General features: G+C 33.2%; 1 long non-coding RNA gene across 3 annotated transcripts in view; it reads right to left on the bottom strand.

Annotated features, from left to right (window-relative positions):
• Positions 1 to 18,925, bottom strand: part of LOC127718456 (uncharacterized) — a 97,416-nt gene that overhangs the window by 10,402 nt on the left and 68,089 nt on the right. Inside the window, exons 1-3 of one of the 3 annotated variants that reach the window (XR_007989837.1) lie at positions 16,191 to 16,339; positions 14,113 to 14,336; positions 3,136 to 3,348 (exon numbers count right to left, since the gene is read on the bottom strand). This is a non-coding gene — a long non-coding RNA (uncharacterized LOC127718456). Of the gene's footprint in view, positions 1 to 3,135; positions 3,349 to 14,112; positions 14,337 to 14,573; positions 14,616 to 16,190; positions 16,340 to 18,925 lie in introns of those variants that run through there. The other 2 variants (XR_007989838.1, XR_007989839.1) reach the window with 2 other exon arrangements.

Raw genomic sequence — 18,925 nt, forward strand, 5'->3', positions numbered from 1 at the left:
GTCAGCGATTCATTGCCTTCTTGGAGAATGTCATATACAGCATGCAGCGATTAATTGCCTTCTTGGAGACTGCCGTATACAGTTTGTCCGCGATTCATTACCTTCTATGAGAATGTCGTATACAGTTTGTCCGTGATTCAGTACCTTCTTGGAGAATGGCGTATACAGTTGTCCGCGATTCATTACCTTCTTAGAAAAATGTCGTATACAGTTTGTCCGCGATTCATTACCTTCTTGGAGACTGCCGTATACAGTTTGTCCGCGATTCATAACCTTCTTGGAGAATGTCGTATACAGTTTGTCCGCGATTCATTACCTTCTTGGAGACTGCCGTATACAGTTTGTCCGCAATTCATTACCTTCTTGGAGAATGTCGTATACAGTTTGTCCGCGATTCATTACCTTCTATGAGAATGTCGAAAACAATTTGTCCACGATTCATTACCTTCTTTGAGAATGGCGTAAACAGTTTGTCCGCGATTCATAACCTTCTTGGAGAATGTCGTATACAGTTTGTCCGCGATTCATTACCTTCTTGGAGACTGCCGTATACAGTTTGTCCGCAATTCATAACCTTCTTGGAGACTGCCGTATACAGTTTGTCCGCGATTCATAACCTTCTTGGAAAATGCCGTATACAGTTTGCCCGCGATTCATTACCTTCTTGGAGACTGCCGTATACAGTTTGTCCGCGATTCATCACCTTCTATGAGAATGTTGAAAACAATTTGTCCGCGATTCATTACCTTCTTTGAGAATGGCGTATACAGTTGTCCGCGATTCATAACCTTCTTAGAAAAATGTCGTATACAGTTTGTCCGCGATTCATTACCTTCTTGGAGACTGCCGTATACAGTTTGTCCGCGATTCATAACCTTCTTGGAGAATGTCGTATACAGTTTGTCCGCGATTCATTTCCTTCTTGGAGACTGCCGTATACAGTTTGTCCGCAATTCATTACCTTCTTGGAGAATGTCGTATACAGTTTGTCCACGATTCATTACCTTCTTGGATACTGCCGTTACAGTTTGTTCGCGATTCATTACCTTCTTGGAGAATGTCGTAAACAGTTTGTCCGCCATTCATTACCTTCTTGGAGAATGCTGTATATAGTTTGTCCGCGATTCATTACCTTCTTGGAGAATGTCGTTTACAGTTTGTCCGCGATTCATTGCCTTCTTGGAGAATGTCGTTTACAGTTTGTCCGCGATTCATTGCCTTCTTGGAGAATGTCATATACAGTATGCAGCGATTAATTGCCTTCTTGGAGAATGTCGTATACAGTTTGTCCGCGATTCATTACCGTCTTGGAGAATTTCGTATACAGTTTGTCCGCGATTCATTACCTTCTTGGAGAATGCCGTATACAGTTTGTCCGCGATACATTACATTCTTGGAGAATGTCGTATACAGTTTGTCCGCGATTCATTACCTTCTTGGAGAATGTCGTATACAGTTTGTCCGCGATTCATTACCTTCTTGGAGAATGCTGTATATAGTTTGTCCGCGATTCATTACCTTCTTCGAGAATGTCGTATACAGTTTGTCCGCGATTCATTGCCTTCTTGGAGAATTTCGTTTACAGTTTGTCCGCGATTCATTGCCTTCTTGGAGAATGTCATATACAGTATGCAGCGATTAATTGCCTTCTTGGAGAATGTCGTATACAGTTTGTCAGCGATTCATTACCGTCTTGGAGAATTTCGTATACAGTTTGTCCGAGATTCATTACCTTCTTGGAGAATGCCGTATACAGTTGTCCGCGATTCATTACCTTCTTGGAAAAATGTCGTATACAGTTTGTCCGCGATTCATTACCTTCTTGGAGAATATCGTATACAGTTTATCCGCGATTCATTACCTTCTTGGAGAATGTCATATACAGTTTGTCTGCGATTCATTACCTTCATGAAGAATGTCGGTTACAGTTTGTCTGCGATTCATTACCTTCTTGGAGAATGTCATATACAGTATGCAACGATTAATTACCTTCTTGGAGAATGCTGTATACAGTTTGTCCGCGATTCATTAACTTCTTGGAGAATGTCGTATACAGTTTGTCCGCGATTCATTGCCTTCTTGGAGAATGTCGTATACAGTTTGTCCGCGATTCATTGCCTTCTTGGAGAATGTCGTATACAGTTTGTCCGCGATTCATTACATTCTTGGAGAATGTCGTATACAGTTTGTCCGCGATTCATTACCTTCTTGGAGAATGTCGTATACAGTTTGTCAGCGATTCATTGCCTTCTTGGAGAATGTCGTATACAGTTTGTCAGCGATTCATTGCCTTCTTGGAGAATGTCGTATACAATTTGTCAGCGATTCATTACCTTCTTGGAGAATGTCGTATACAGTTTATCCGCGATTCATTACCTTCTTGGAGAATGTCGTATACAGTTTGTCAGCGATTCATTGCCTTCTTGGAGAATGTCGTATACAGTTTGTCAGCGATTCATTACTTTCTTGGAGAATGTTGGTTACCCTTCCATTAACGTTTTAGAATTGTTTTAAGTAAATTTATCAAACGTCATATATTTTGTTTCGTTTCGATTTCGTTTCTCATTTTAGTAAAAACACCCTTTTTTATTATGTATGCATTAAGACGGTTTGCCATCCTCGTTTGTTTTAATTGTTCATCTAACCCCTTGTCTCAAAAACTTCTTTAAATACTTCTGAAAAGTTTTTTCTTTATAAAAGAAAGTTCTGGCCTTGCGATAAAAAACTTTCGAGCACGATTTTCGTACTGCAGACTTAGAAATCAACCAATCAAAGTCATGGATTTGGTGTTTCGAGCACAAATCATGCACTCCGAGTACTGAGTAAAGTTTTATGACCGAGAGCCCAGGTCCATATAACATGTATAAGCTTGTTCAACAATCCGCTATCATTTGCAAAGTGCATGTAACAAATCAGCCAGTCATCATCAATTCGATATAAAGACAATCTAATTAAAATATCTGTGATTTCGTTATGCTCGTAAGCGAGTTATGATAGATCTGAATTTTAATCAGATTGATATTAAGATAACATGGCCATTGAATATTATTTTAATAGATATGAGTACTTTGATTTCCAGTATTTTTATTCCCAATTTTGTACATTTTTGCAAACATCAGGGATTAATTTACTTACCGAAGTGTTTTCTATTCCATATTTCGACATGACGAACTGGATAGTCTTTTCCGAGGAATACCCACCAATATGGATTCTGTTCATACCTCGTACGAAACATTGTTAACAGATTATGGTCAACACCATTACGTGAAGAGTAGAGCCATGTTGGGGTTGAACTTTGACCTGTCTTTCTGTTGTATGACACTTCTTTAATACACGTTTTAGTTGGAACTAAGAAGAAAAAAGAAAAAGTCGTTGAACTGCCCTGATACAAATATACAATTCGTCGTGACTAAATTATTCAGAAAAGAAAAGTTGGTGTGCAAAGTTTATATACGTTTTGAAAAGCAATTTATTACAAAATGTTGTAATGCTTTTTTGAGTTAATCCAAATCAAACTTTATTTCTATTTGGAGAACCAGGATATTCGTCAATAAGGAAACAACCCGACAATACAAACAAGTTGCTTTCTTAGTAACCATCGCAATTCAGATATATTTTAAGGTGGATTATTGGTATATATTTCAGATAGAATTTTCTTATACTTTGCTAGAATGTAGATTTTTCCATGATATTTTTCAAAAATATAATTAAAAGTATGTGTCACTATGCTACTTTTCAAGCTATTAGTTGTGCAAAATTACCAAAATTTGCATAGATGGTTCATGAAAACACATTTTTGTAAATGATAAAAAAGAAATCTATGAGATAAAATAAGATAGGTTTTAAAATATGCTTTAAGGAAATGAAAAGAAAAAAAGGTGTCACGGTGACCGACCTTGTTTTCTTGCTACTAGTAAACATTAAGAATTTCTCTTATCATTCCTTTATAAAAAAAAAATACTATTTGAGTTATCCCGCTTAAAAGGCTAAGTTGATAATTTGATTCCAACAAACACAAATATTTGGTATTTGATAAATCAGTTTGATTACTGCAATAAATCACTCATTTTTCTTTATTCTAATAAACAGTATAACCCATTAATTGCCAATCTGTCTCAAAATTTGCAGAATTAAGCAAAGAACTAGACTATTTTACAATCCAAGATGGCGGTATACAGTTAATCTACCCTAAAAAAGCATGTCCATATACTAAAGAGGCGGATGGTACAAAAAGAATATCAACGAGTCAGATTCACAATAAAACTTACGACTATTAGTATACTGAATTGATCATGGCTTACGATCAATCTTAGTCGTAAGATTTTTCGTGAAACCGACTCCAGTCTCATAAGACGAAAACAAAATGACACTGGAGAGGTGGCAAATGAATAATGACCAAAGGACAAACAACAGTCTATAAAACTCAAGATATAAAACTAAAGACTGAGCAACACGAATCCCATTCTAAATCTGGTGTGATATCGGGTACTCAAAAAGGGAGATCCTGCTCCACATGTGGCACCGATCTTTTGATAATTAACAGCTGATTTTGAATTATTGACCACAAATGAAAATGAAAATGGAAATGGGGAATGTGTCAAAGAGACACAAAACATTTCTAGACTATACATATAACTTAATTAGTCGAAGTGATCTCTCTCTCTCTCTCTCTCTCTCTCTCTCTCTCTCTCTCTCTCTCTCTCTTCTCTCTCTCTCTCTCTCTCTCTCTCTCTCTCTCGTTATTTGAAAAAGTAATACCAATAAAAAATTTGCCCACTAACCTGTATCTTTGTTTATATAATTTAAATCCATATAGTTAAATAATACTAATAGTTTAACAAGAGTGCACACGCTGAAATGTCTCGCATTCTTTACTAATCATTGATATTATGTTGATAGTCCTAAATATAAAGCTTTGATACAACTGTCACATAAACTTAACATTAACCAAGTAAACTAAAAATTGGCCAATGAACCATGAAAATGAGGTCAAGGTCAGATAAACCATGCTAGGCAGGCATGTACAGCTAACAATTCTTCCATACAAAAAATATAGTTGACCTATTGCTTATAGTTTAAGAAAAACAGACCCAAAACACAAAAACTTAACACTGAGCAACGAACCTTGAAAATGAGGTCAAGGTCAAATAAAACCTGCGTGACTGACACATAGATCATAAAATATTTCCATACACCAACTATAGTTGAACTATTGCATATGGTATTAACCCTTTCCTCCATGGAAATTTTTTTTTTACATACTTGATTTGCATAGCATTTTTCATTAAAATGCTGAAAATATGCTTACTTTAATGAAATATTAACTGTACCTCTAATAGACCAGTTAGACATTTGAAATTTTTTGTCAGTTATACATTTAAGTCAGATCTTCAAAATTTACTAAAAAAAAATTTTTTAATATTGTTGCCATGGTAACAGATAATGAGATTTATCCAAATATAAAATTAAAATGGTTAAATTTTGGGTTAAATCTTGTAATGTCAATTTGTTTCTAAGAAAACAATGAGAGAATTGAATGTACATAAATAATCTGAATGGAAACTTTATTTTCTTTAAAAATTGTCTATTTTTTTCCTCATAGCAACAGAAGTATTTCCATAGCAACCAAAGAAAATTGTGATTAAATTTTGAATTTAAAAAAAAACTGGTGAAAACATTTAAAAATAAGGTTTTTAAAGGTTAATCAAGATGACTCATATATTGGAATATATTATGGAAAATAATATTGTACATTATTTTTCCCTAGCAACAGTTTCTGTTCATAGCAACCAACTGAAATCCTGTATAATAAGTAAAAAATGAACAGTTGACAGTTAGATATTTTGGATGATAACAAATGGAAACTTTTTATCACAACATTGCACTTGAAAAAGATTTATCATATGTGTGCTCCTAGCATCCAAATAAGGCCCAAGAATCAGACTAAAAAGTAGGTGCTTAGGCCAACAAATTAGAAAATGCATTATTAGTTATCAGATATCTTGTTTCTAAAAGAAAATCTATGATGTTTGTGAAGTTGTTTAACAAAGACCTTTTTGTATACTACAGTAGTGATAAGTATCACAGTTTGAAAAGGCAATATGAAAATAATAGCATGTGGTATAGTTTCTTTTTATTACATTTTTGTACACCATTTTGCATCTGGTTTTAGTTGTGTTCAATGGAACACTGACACTGTTATTGTTAATGGTGTTACATGCTGATTATGCATATGCCTGTTTCTCTTTGTAAATCCTCTCGAAAATGTAACATCAATCCTGAAATCTAGAAGGGTATTAAACTTTTTCCTATGTTGATACCCTGCTGTGCGTTTCATCACAATTTGAATTTATAAAAAAAAACATTATTTCAATTTAGGTTTTTTCCTATAAAGACAAACCCCTTCCCCTCCAGAAATAACAATACATTAACTTGAAAGAATTCAGCTAATCCCTTCCTTGTTTCACGTCCAGTGGCAAATATTTCATGCATATTCAGAAGGAGGTCCTTATAAATCCTTATTTGTTTACCTCTTCTCAATGCTAGTCTTCTAAAGACCTTTCTGTAGACTGTTTTGCATACAATAATGAAATAAGGAAATGTGGTAAGATTGCCAATGTGACAACTTTTCAACAGTCCAAATGATGTGGATGTAAGACAATGACCATTCATAGTTTATGTGTTATGCATGTTATGACAAAATGTGAAGCAATCCACACTAGAAAACCAACGGCCTGATTTATGCTAAAAGGGTAAACAAAAAGATGATAGACAGCAACCAACAACAACCACGGAATAATAGGCTTCTGACTTTGGACAGAAACATACATAATGTGGTTGTGTTAATTATGATTATGAGCGCACATTACTCCCCAAAGAGAGGCAAAAGGGACATTCAAACGCATAAGTCGAAATAAACTGACAACACAATGGTAAACAACGAAAAAGAAAAAAGACAAGCAACAGTATACAAAACACAATATAGAAAACTTAAGACTGAGCAACACAAACTTGGGCAGTGATTCAAATAGACAATAAATGTGGATAGTAAAATTAAGAATGGAAATGGGGAATGTGTCAAAGAGATAACAACCCGACCATAGAACAGACAACAGCAGAAGGTCACCAACAGGTCTTCAATGCAGCGAGAAATTCCCGCATGTGGACACATATGATGCCCCCGCTTGCATATCATATAGTTATAAAGAGACATAACTGAAGAATGGTAAAAGTGACGCTACCCAAACTTGAACTTGATCTGAGTTTTGTGGTAATAAGCGTTGTGTGTAAGTCTCATAAAATTCAGCAATTTTTATGATAATAAAGGGACATAACACTAGAATGGTAAAAGTGTCGCCACCAAATTTCGTACTTAATCTGTATCATGTAGTAATAAGCATTGTGTATAAGTTTCATAACATTTGGCAACATAAAGTTAGAAAACGGAAACAAAAAATTTGTACTTGATCTTAGTTTTGTGGTAATGAATATTGTGTATAGCATAACTCAATAATGGTTAAAGTGACACTACCCAAATTCAAATTTGATCTGTGTTTTGTGGTAATAAGCATTGTGTATAAGTTTCATAACATTTGGTTGAGGCAAACTCAAGTTAGAGAACGGAAACCAATTTTGGGATGTACGTACGTACGTACGTACATATAGACGGACAAGGGTAAAACTTAATGCTCCCACCGCTATGGCAGGGGCATAAAAAAAGGAATAAAATGTAAAAGTCTGCGTTGAATGGCTTGAATCGATAGGAGTGCTAAGCATCCATCCAAACTCCTGCTCTTTAATGGCTGACTTGACTCATTAGATTGGCAAGAAGTACATATAAAAAAAAATAAAAAAACAAAACATGTGAGTGAGTGAGTATTGATCTAAGGGTACACAGTTACTGAAAGCTAGTTTAAAGCCAATTAATTATAACTATCAATAGGTATTTTGTTTTCTCCCAGACTAACAAAATATTAGTCAGTAACAGCCAGTGGAAGTAGAAAACAAGTTCCTCAAAAATCAACTTGAAAAAAATTTGTAACATACAATGTATGAACATGACATGTTCTTTCATTAAAGTTTAGGATACTAATATTATTTAATATCCCTCTTGTTCCTCTACTAAACATTAATAATAAGATGTGCTGATCAGTTGGTTGCTTAAATTTAAGGTAGATTTTAATCAAATGAGTAACTACATTTTTACTTCTATCTCGCATTCTGATTCTCTGAAACCCGAAATACGGCGAAAATCGTGAAGAGAAAAATGCACGTATGTCTGTTCTTTTAGTCTGACATATTTTATAAATGGGAAGTGAACCGCAAAGTTAAGGCTCTGTAATTTGTTAGTCAAATTGTTACTACTAAAACAAAGTGGTTCACGGAACCATATGCCTTTATGATTGTTGAAATAAACATCGCTGAAAAAATATTCATCATCTTTTGTTTGTGTAAACATCACTGTAAAAACGGTAAATTCTATTGGTGGGCGGGGCTTAGAATCACAACTTACGGATGCTGAATATTGTTGCATAATTCGCTATTCTCGTAAATTTAATTGAAGAACTTAAAATAATTATGATTGAAACTTAAATGTCACTTTCTATAAGCAAAAACATTGAAAGATTGTACGTTGAATGATTTTTTTGTGGTCATTAAAATTTGTATGTTCCCGCCCACTTAATGACTCGCCGGAAGTCGTATAATGGGATTCCCCAAACACATGTTTACATTTTACAAGTTGCTATATTTGTTAACTCTATGGGTCAGAAAAGAATTGTATGGACTCGACTGCATATCTCCGCGTTGTTCATTAAATTTCTGATATTACAACGTAAGTTTAAAAATAAAATGCTTTTGTTGCAATAATGTACGAATCCAAAGCGAGAAAAGCGGCAGTGAACACTCGGAGTTGCAAAATTAAGTTTTTCTTACGGAAAATTTTTTTTTACGCAAACTGTATCGTAAACATTGATTATTAGGTATTTTATAACCAGTTGGTATTAATAACCAACAATAAATGTAGTTAACGTGACAATGTCAGTGTTCTGAAACTTGGTTGTCAACAAGAACCTCGAAAAAATGGCGACGGCTATTTATAAAAAAATCGGCACGTTTAAAGTATTAATGCATTGCGAAAACAAATATTTCATCAATGCAATTCAAGTCAGATATTCTTATGAATATCCGTTTTATATTGGATACAAATTTTATTAAGTCTGATACAGACATTTCGTAGTCAAAGTGTTTCAACTGAGGTACTATACAGAGGCGTCAAAAGGCGTCATTATGGAGTAAAGGGGGTGGCGTCAAAAGGCGTCATTATGGAGGAAAGGGTTAAAAAAAAAGACCAAAACTCAAAAACTTAACTTTGACCACTGAACCATGAAAATGAGGTCAAGGTCAGATGACACCTGCCAGCTAGACATGTACACCTTACAATCATTCCATACACCAAATATAGTAGACCTATTGCATACAGTATTAGAAAAACAGACCAAAACACAAAAACTTAACTATAACCACTGAACCATGAGAATGAGGTCAAGGTCAGATGACACCTGCCAGTTGGACATGTACACCTTACAGTCCTTCCATACACCGAATATACTAGACCTATTACTTATAGTATAGATCTAAGATATAGACTTGAAAACTCAACCTTGTTCACTGATCCATGAAATGAGATCGAGGTCAAGTGAAAACTGTCTGACGGGCATGAGGACCTTGCAAGGTACACATATACCAAATATAGTTATCTTATTACTTATAATAAGAGAGAATTTAACATTAAAAAAATCTTAACTTTTTTTTCAAGTAGTCACTGAACCATGAAAATGAGGTCAAGGACATTGGACATGTGACTGACGAAAACTTCGTAACATGAGGCATCCATATACAAAGTATGAAGCATCCAGATCTTCCAGATCTTCCAGCTTCTAAAATATAAAGCTTTTAAGAAGTTAGCTAACGCCGACGCCGACGCCGCCGCCGGATCACTATCCCTATGTCGAGCTTTCTGTGACAAAAGTCGCAGGCTCGACAAAAATCCATTTTTGTCTCGCCTTGACGGAGTAAAAAAGCGAAACATAGGTATAGTGTTTGCGGCGTCGGCGGCGGCGGCGGCGGCGTCAACAATTTTTATTTTGCGATTAGGTCTAGTTTATGGTGAACCACAAGTGGTAGGTCATTCATATTTGGTATGCAGTTGTAATAGCATTGGCACATCTCATTTCCATGGAGATTATTTGGCCCTGCTCCCTCAGTCATGGTCTATTGACTTTGAAACTTTTGCTTAGCTTACATGTATTAGTTTGTGATTAGGCCACACCAATTTGATTAATAGTTCTTTGGATTTTTCCCGCTCCTGTTTTGGAGAAATTGACTTCAATAAAAAAAATAAGTTACCGCTTCCGCCAATTTTTGGGCCGCATGCCGCTCCAAAATTAGTTTATCCTTGACATTTTTTTTCTCATAGACGTTTTTCTTGTGCATATATTGCGCCGATCGATTCAAACGCACGTGTGATAAATCGATTTGTAAATAAAAGGTCATCAGAGTAATCTCAGACTACAACAGACATAAATAGAGCTATCTGTCTTCGATGAAATTAATATTAAATGCACCTGATTTTTTAAAAAATGACAGATTAACAGATTAATCCTATTTTGATGAAAACCCCATATCCCCTCGTTAGTTTATTGACATGCAATCAGAACTCTTTTGTAAGGGCAAAATTTAAAAGTTCCAACGTTCGAGACCGAAGTGGTGTTATTGAGATTGGCATGCTAATAATAATTAGGGATGTATTATTGGTGCAATTACTTCCAGTTTGAAATACATTGCAGGTTTCAGGGGCAAAAGGAAAATGTACTTTGCCAAGTCAGAATAATGCATGTGAATGTGGTTAAAGAACTTAAGGTATTTTAAGGGAATGTTTCATTACACTGAGATCTACATGCATAGCAATATAACTATTTTACTCAGGATTTTGTTGAAATATTCACCTCACTCATTATGTTGATCCTATTATGGATAAATAGTTCCAACTAAATGTCAAGCAGCCAATAAACAATCAGTACCATATAACGAAAACAACTATACCAAAGAAATTTAATATTGTTCAAGGGCATTTTTTGGAATATATACACATATTTTAATTGTATTACACACAATATATTTACCTAACTAACATAATTCCTCTTGCTAAACTTCATCCGCTATGCTTCCTTAATATATACACATGTATGAATTTAAATGAAAATTCACGCAGTCAAAGCTTATTTGACGAAAATAATCAAAATAATCCTAAACCAAAGTGAACCAGAAAGTTGGGTACGGTACAGACTGTACTACAGGCACAAATATATCATATCATATGCATATGAGCATGTTTCTCCTCCTTTTCTTTGAATTTAAACCCAGTTTTAATATGTACATAAAATTCTAAATTGCACAATTTAAAAAAAAAATTATACCGCTCGCTCCACTTGTAGAGTACCCGCCTCAACAAAACTCATTTTCAAGAAATATATACAATCAAAAAAATTTCGCTCGCTCGCCCCATATTTTTTGGAGCTTTTGTCCGAAGAACTAAAAATCAAATTGGTGTGGCTTTACTATGTTTTGGGGAAAGTTAAGTTTAGGGGTCGCCCCGGGTGTGCCTATTGAAACAGGCATATCTTCAATACGGAACAGTTATGAATAAAAGGATATGCAGGGGGTATGTATCAATGAGACAGCAAGCAAACAACAAAACCCCAAATAGACATCTAGAAGACACTTTTGGTACTAACACATTGTGTAATGTCCTAAATAAGTTTTTCCTCAGTCTGGTTAAAATGAAGATCTGTCGTAATTCGCGTACTCTTGTTTATGAAAATAATGAAACCAGAGATGTATATTTTAAGTTAATTGGTTTTTCATTTAGCAAATGTTGTTGTCTTCTTTTTGATCTTACAAGAAAGGGGAATATATTATATATATACTCATATATATAATACAGATAACTTTCACTTTGTATTTTGATTGATTGTGGCTTGTTAAACATCTAGTTTGCAACATAATATTTCATAAAAGATTTTTATTTCAAATTTCTTTCGTTCAAATGGGTCATTTAGAATTATATATTTTTGAACAATGGTTACAGTGTGAATGTGCTTTAATTTTTCACTAATAGATATAGAAAAGAAGAGGAATTAGTATATGTATAAACACCCCCCCCCCCCCCCCCCCTCCCTCTGTGATAGTTGCTTACAACTTGTCTTTACTAGGGCTATTTATAGTTTGATATATCGTCATGATGTTTGGTTATTGTACAAAAAAAATATCAGGTTGAAGGCCGTACGGTGACCTATAGTTGCTAACTTCTACGCCAATCGGTCTCTGGTGGAGAGTTGTCTCGTTGGTAATCATACCACTTCTTCTAATTTTTATAATAATTAAGTCTGCAAGACGCCCGTTTCGTCTCTCTCAAATGAAAAAAATGGAAACCAAAATAGTAACGAAATTGAAGAGCATTAAAAAGAAAAAAAATAACAAAAAGCAAATCAAATTCAAAACATAAATATGCAGACTATACTGATTAGTTACTAGTATTTTTTAATTTACTCAAATCATAGAGATGCAAACTACTAGTATATCATATTTTGCAAATTCATTTTTTATCTACATTTGAACTCATTGTATCTTTGATTCAAACTGGGTTTATTTTCTTTGTCATAATTCAGCCTTCTCTGATAAAAAAAAACTCTGAATTCTACGGTTAGATTTTATTCTGATGTGCTGATGTTTGTCTAAAGAAGAACAAAAAAGTCAATTATGACTTAAATATCTATATTTTGGCCTACACGTATATATTTTTAGAAATTCTGAAGATGTCCTGACATTGAATTTTTGTCGATAATATTTTTATTTTGTGTACATTTCAAAATTCGAAATGAAAATCTTGGTATATTTTAACAACAAAACCTCTTTAGAACCAGTTTGACAAATTAAAAAAAATATATATGTTAAGTCAGTCTCTGTGACCAGTAATTAAGATTTGGAATTTAAGATTATTCAAAAATATAAAAAATATGATGTGGTATGATTGCCAATGAGACAACCATCCTATAGAGACCAAATGACATATAGAAGTATATATATATTAATTCAAAAACCATGTTTTTGTCAAGCTTATTCGTGCCAAGAATAAATATTAAATATGTCTCTTAAAATTGTGTTGGTTATTATTTTATAAGCTTTATTAATTTATTCTTGATAAGCATTTTTCAGCCATCAACTAAATGAAGACGACGGTGAGTGCCCGACAGTAATCGACGACGTAATATTTGACGTCATTTAGATGAATTTCGCTGACGTCACGAAGCGCCAAACCCTTAGTACAAAACTTGTCAATATTCTTAATTTTTTAAACATTTATACCGAAAAATATTCAAATGCAAATATCGAATCTGTTGTTAATAAAATCAAAATCCAGCCTGGGAATAAATTAATTCACAGATTATAAGAAGTAAAATCCAATAAAGAAAATGAATTTAGGTAAATGGAGAAATGTAACAATATTTTTCAAAACATTGACCGTCTTTTTGATGTATTGCCCGGATAGATCTGCATGAAAATATATATAAAATGTTTGCGGAGAACACGGTTTTAAAATGAGTACATACTTAAAAGTTCTGTCTGCTATTTACAGAGTTCTACTCTTAGTATTATATTTCATAACAAGGTGAAATGGACATATATGTCCTCTTGGGACTCTGCCGGTGGAGGACATATATGTCCGCTTGGGACTTAGAGGGTTAAGACCTCATGTTCCTTGTTATTATGTATATATGCAACCCGACTTTAAATAAAGATTACTTACTTACTTACTTACAATAGTATAAAAAGAGTGTGAATAAGTTAACCGATATAACCACCAGAAAAATCTTCCACCAACAACAACTTTTTATTTGTATGGCCTGGGACTATTATACAAATATAATTATTATGTCCAAGGTGTGGCCAAAGACGTATAACTAACATCTATTATACGTCCTTGGTATCGCGAAATGATATCATTAGACTTTGGTTAATATTTCTTAAACTAGTTTCATATTATTTCCATACCTTTCCATCCTATATTTTTTTTAAGTATGTTTCCTATATTTTTTTGTAGCATCATTTCTCGACTGTTAATTTCTTCTTTTATCTCTTTCTCGATTTTCAGGATAGTTTGGGAAAGTTTGCAAGCAGACGACAACATAATACATCCGAATATCAAAACAGTAGCACAGTATAGCATTTTAGCAAATTTCATACTGTTGTAAACAATCAACAGATAACCATTTGAGCTGCAAATAAAAAAAAGGAAACACTGAATAGAATAATATCACGCAAAATATCAATTAAATAGCTATGTGTGTGTTACGCAACTGATTCGAACGATCCTAAGTATATAGTACAAACATTTACTTCAATACCTGTTATTGATAATTCAAAGCGAGGAGACTAAATATATATTTTTTTAATTCCCTCTCCATTTATCTAGAAAATAAAATACCATAGAGCATACAAGTCTGCCTTCTTACCTTGTCGTTCGCCTAGACAGTCGGAAAGCAAGCCCTTAGAAACGACCGCTGTTGCTACTTTCTAAAATCAACAATGATACTAGAACCCGCCATTCTGAAGTTGCGTTAATGCATTTCGCGGAAAAAATTAAATTGGCAGCATTTTGGAAAAATCAGAAATAATGTGATGTCTTTTTTATCTCTTAACCATGTGTCTTATTATAAAAGAAAATATAAATCAAATTGGTCGTCCAAACAGTCGGGAAGCTGACCCCGGTTTGACCCCATTTCTTAAAGCAACAATGGAAGTCATGTGACTACCATATTTGGGCATTTTTTGGGTCATTTTTTCTTCAACTGAAACGACTGTTTCCTCAAAAAAGTCATATCAAATGAAACCAAAGCATGCTGTACGTTACAAATGCAAATTGTGTATACTTTTTAGAAGTTCTCACATAAAAATTGTTTTGATTAAGCGTACTGAAAAGGTCGTCACTCGTCGAGTTAAGTTTTTCAACACATCAGTTGAAATTTCTTTATTAACTTCTGGGGAACCTATGCTGAATTTAAAATATGCGATAAGGCTTTTTATAAACTGGCCCGTGTCAAATTTGTGCCACTTAATACGCTGTAATACGCAAATGTGCCACTTCGATGTGTCGATATTTCTGACGAAGCGGTGCCGATAGTAATTTACGAGTTACGTCCCTTTGTTGACACTTTTCATTTACAAACTTATAGATACTATCAAGCACCATATGCTGTTATTTTCAAGTGGATGTTATTAAAATAATTTATTATCTTTTTACTAAATAGATTTTGATTTTAAAGACATATGTAAAACAATTAGGTAAACACATTTTATCATTTTTACAACAATTTCAGGTTACTCTGTGCCATAATATATTATTCCAAGAGTAACTTTAATATTTATATTTTAGTAAATATTTTTACTGCTTTAACCAAATTATATAAACACAGAACTAATTTCTACTACATAAAGACAAGGGGTAGCCAAAATATGCTTGAATACTTGACCTAGGCAGGGTTAAAATGATCACAAACAGGAATTCCTTTTCAATATACTGATACCTGATCCTACCTTTTTCCTATAGGATATACATTTAAAAGAGATAATAATCAAAGTATTCCCAATGTAAATTCTTCATAATTTGAAATAAAAGGAAATTGGTTTGCAATTCTTGTATGATTAAACTAATTTAAATATAACAATAAATTTTGTCTCATTGATTCCATGCAAGTTCTACTGAATGGACTCAAATTATAAAAAAGCCTAAACCAATGGATTTAAATGGTTTATAATCATGAACTCGCGAATAAATAAGAACGAGAAAGATTCGATTTCATATTTCCCTTCTTCTATTTAAACAAAATAAATAACTTTGGCTATGCATATTAAAAATACTTCAAAGCAGTTTCTGAGTGCTAAGTCAACAATATTATATTTTAGATCACAAGTCATGAGTAAGTCACACTTCATGTCAGTATGAAAATGCTTTGAATAAGAGTGATTAAAATGCAAGTCTGAAAGAGATTGTTTAAAGTTCAAAGGACAACTCAGAATGAGTTTTTTTAGTCATCTTAAGGTGGTGCACAGACAGTATAAAATGTCCTTACCTTATACACCTTATCGCTATTCCCGCTTGACCCGAGAATCTGTCCCGATTGAACTTTTGACGTCATACAACAATCACTTTTCCATTGTGGCGTCAGATATTTTCTATTATGACGTCAAAATTTTACGGGAACTTTTGTGATGTCCAGTAATGGCGGAAAAATAGCGATAAGGTGTATTGTTTTAGTTAACATCAAACACTTTACTAAAGAGAATAATTAATCCAGTCAAATTTACAGTTGAACTCGCCATTGCCTTTTTAAACAAACACACTAAATGACACTAAATGTGTGTACACTCGTCTGTTCAGATGCATGTTGACATCGATGTGTAAAACCAAAAAACTACAATGTCAAAAAATGTCTTTCTTTAGGAAATTAGTTCAAACGGGTTTTCTTAGATTCTCCTAAGGGGTAACAGAACATTAGACTTGATTTTTTTTTAACTTTGAGATACGTATTATTAATTAAACGGTCGTTTCTAAGGACTTGCTTTCCGACTGCAAAGGACGTATATATATATTAGTCTATAATAGATATTAGATATGTACAATGAAAACATAAAAGTCTTGTCCTTTGACCTTTAAGGTGGCTCGGCCCTTTAACAGTGCGCATATTTTAACGCATGTTTCTAACGACGAGCGCCTTGGAAACGGTCGCTTTGAGGGGTTTTCTCAAAAATAGTTTTGACGACATTGGAAAACGGGCGTGTATGAATAAGAATATAAGAATAAGAATTTTATTAGTTTAAAATCCAAACAATAGGATTGTATTAAATAAACAAACCAATACAAAACAAAAACAAAACAAACAAACAGACAGACAGACAGGCATATTAATGACAAAACGATAGACATTAAACAATACAAACATGTAGCATTGAAAAAAAAATAAAGATTATTAATCTTAAGTATTATACTATTTTTGACAGCATGCCTCCTCTATAAAATTATCAATTCAAATATTATGATTATATATAACATTATAAGTTAAGCCACCAATCACACACAGTTCATATATTGACATTATAATTGTTTCTCTCATTATACATTTCACTTATATTGTTAACAATGATAAGTAAAATATCACATTCTTCACAAGAAAATATAAAATCAAATTTGTTTTCTTTACTCATTGAATTAAAACTGGGGACAATACTAGAAATTTCATTAAACATTTTGATCCTAGTTTTATTAATTTCTGTACATGTTATGATAAAATGGTATTCATCTTCCACCTCTTTATGGCATAAAGTACATATTCTATTTTCCAAGGCTATTTTGTTGTATCTACCGCGTTCAACAGCCAGCATACTATTACTCATTCTTATTTTGGCATAATTTTTTGTAACATTTTTATCTAAATTCAATAAAAGGTACTTTTCTAGTTCATACTTTACTTTAAATTTTCTGTAGGTTCTTAGTTTATTTCCATTTATTGAATTATCATCATTAAAGAGACAATTTTTCCAAAATATAATGTACTTTTCATTGAGCTTCTTCATGAAGGCTTAAAGTAATCGTTTTTTAGAAAAGGTACATTGATTTTCCCAAACATGAGTGAAATTCAATTTTGATAGTAGCATTTTAATTTTTGAAGCAAATCCATCATTTAACTGCTTGTTAACTTTATAAACACTATATAATAAAGACTCATTTTCATTTGAATTTAAAATATGTAACCAAAATCCTACAGAAGACTGAAGGGCCTGTATACCAATAGGGTACATTCCCAATTCAGCTATTACAGCTGTATTTACTGCCTTTGAATTAACATTAAGAAAACTTTTCGCAAATTTGGTCTGGAGTTTTACTGATTCCATTGATAAGTATTGAGATTCAAGAGTTTTGTTGTTCTTCACAATATTTAGTGACCATATCTCACTACAATACAGTAATATTGGACTAACACAAGAATTAAAAAGTTTCATATAAAAAGAAAATAAGGTAGGGCTTAAAATGCAGCCTTGTTTTACTCCAACTGTGGAAGGAAACATCTTAGTAATGCCTTCAGTGACTTTAACTGCAAATAAAACTTCTTTGTACATATCTTTTAGAATATTGAGGAATGGTCCATTTATGTTATATTCAGCAAGTTTGTGTAACAGGGCCACTCTATTTATAGTGTCAAAAGCTTTTTTAAAATCAATAAAACAAGCATATATTCTTTTGTTTGATTTAAAAGCTTTATCAATAATAGTTTTTAAAGTTAGAATGTGATCACTAGTTCTGCATCCTTTTTTGAATCCAATCTGTTCACAAAGAAAAAAAGGTGCTTTCTTTGACAGCCGCGTTAATGTTTAAAAAAAGAATATTTCTTTCAAAACCAGGAAGAAAATTCATATCACAGATTTTTTTCAGCTCAGCTTTCAAAGTCGTATTTTGAAATGGTTATCAGTGTTTTTGTTTGTATGGTAAATAGGTTTTGTGAGGTAAGTGTCCCGTCTAGTTTTAAGATATTTTTTTGCTTTGCTTTTATTAGAAAATGTGGCTGTAGGTGGGTTTTTCTTTTGGCAAAGCTGGGTCTGTTTTTGATATTGTTGAAGAATGATGAAATCATAAAAAAACAGACAAATTCATTAGGACTCTTGACGGCGGCATTTCTTGAATCCAAATCAAAATGAATTTCTAAATTGTTTACATGAAATTATACGTATCTTCAAATGTTATGAACTGGTATAAAATTCATTAAGCATCGTGATAGTTTCTGGTGCGTGTCTAGACTTTTTTTTTTAAAGA

The sequence above is a fragment of the Mytilus californianus genome, unplaced genomic scaffold, assembly GCF_021869535.1.
Source record: "Mytilus californianus isolate M0D057914Y unplaced genomic scaffold, xbMytCali1.0.p SCAF_10, whole genome shotgun sequence".
NCBI lineage: Eukaryota > Metazoa > Mollusca > Bivalvia > Mytilida > Mytilidae > Mytilus > Mytilus californianus.